A 1,185-nucleotide genomic window follows, 5' to 3' on the forward strand; every position below is an offset into this window, starting at 1 on the left:
GAAAAAATTGACAGAAACTCACACCAACGTGCCCCCCATACTGGGCCAGTCCATGTCATGCAGTAGTGGGGGACACAATTGCTTTTGACCACGATAGGCAACATTTAGCAGTTGCTCACAACAACCGCACCACGGTTTAAACTAGTTGCTAATGCCTTCATATTGAGTGTTTAATCACTTGCCAATATAGATGAATGGTCGGTAGTGTGAGTGGTGTGCATTAGTTGGACTTCATCATTGCAAGCAAACTACTTGGGTGACTGTAAGAGGAAAAGGCTTGCATAGTATTAATATGCCATGTCACCCTATTCTCAACATGCATGTAGTATCTCTATTCCTAATGGACGGGTTAGTGAATTGTCTGCGCGGTTTATTTTCGCTGTTTTTTTCATCTCTCTTCCCACCACCCCTCCCATTCCTGGTCCGCGGTTTATTTTTGCTGGTTTTTTTCGTCTCTCCTTTCACCACCCCCTCCCACCCTGGTCCACCGGTTTATTTTTCTCTCCACTCTTTATTACAACCAGGACTTTCCTAACGTATAACAAATCATGGATCTAACTTCCTTAAATTATGCAAATCAATCGATTCCTTTTATTGGTTCAATTTGTCTTAGGAAATAAATAACAGATTTTCAGGAAACAAGTAATACATTTTAATCTAACTTCCTTAAATTATTCAAATCAATCGATTTCTTTTATTGGTTCAATTTGTCTTAGGGAACAAATAAAAGATTTTTAGGAAACAAATAATACATTTTAAACTAACTTCCTTAAATTATGCAAATCAATCGATTCCTTTTATTGGTTCAATTTGTCTTAGGAAACAAATAACAGATTTTCAGGAAATAAATCATACATTTTAATCTAACTTCCTTAAATTATGCAAATCAATCGATTCCTTTTATTGGTCCAATTTGTCTTAGGAAACAAATAACAGATTTTCAGGAAACAAATAATACATTTTAATCTAACTTCCTTAAATTATACAATCAATCGGTTCCTTTTATTGATTCAATTTGTCTTAGGAAACAAATAATACAGTTTAATCTAACTTCCCTAACTTATCTAAATCGATCGATTTCTCTTATTAGTGAAATTTGTTTTAGAAAACAAATAACAGACATGTCACAATTTTCCTCCCAATAAATAGTTTCTTAACATTTGCAAACTTTCCTAGTTAGACACT

This window comes from Triticum dicoccoides, chromosome 5A, assembly GCF_002162155.2.
Source record: "Triticum dicoccoides isolate Atlit2015 ecotype Zavitan chromosome 5A, WEW_v2.0, whole genome shotgun sequence".
In the NCBI taxonomy this organism is placed as follows: domain Eukaryota; kingdom Viridiplantae; phylum Streptophyta; class Magnoliopsida; order Poales; family Poaceae; genus Triticum; species Triticum dicoccoides.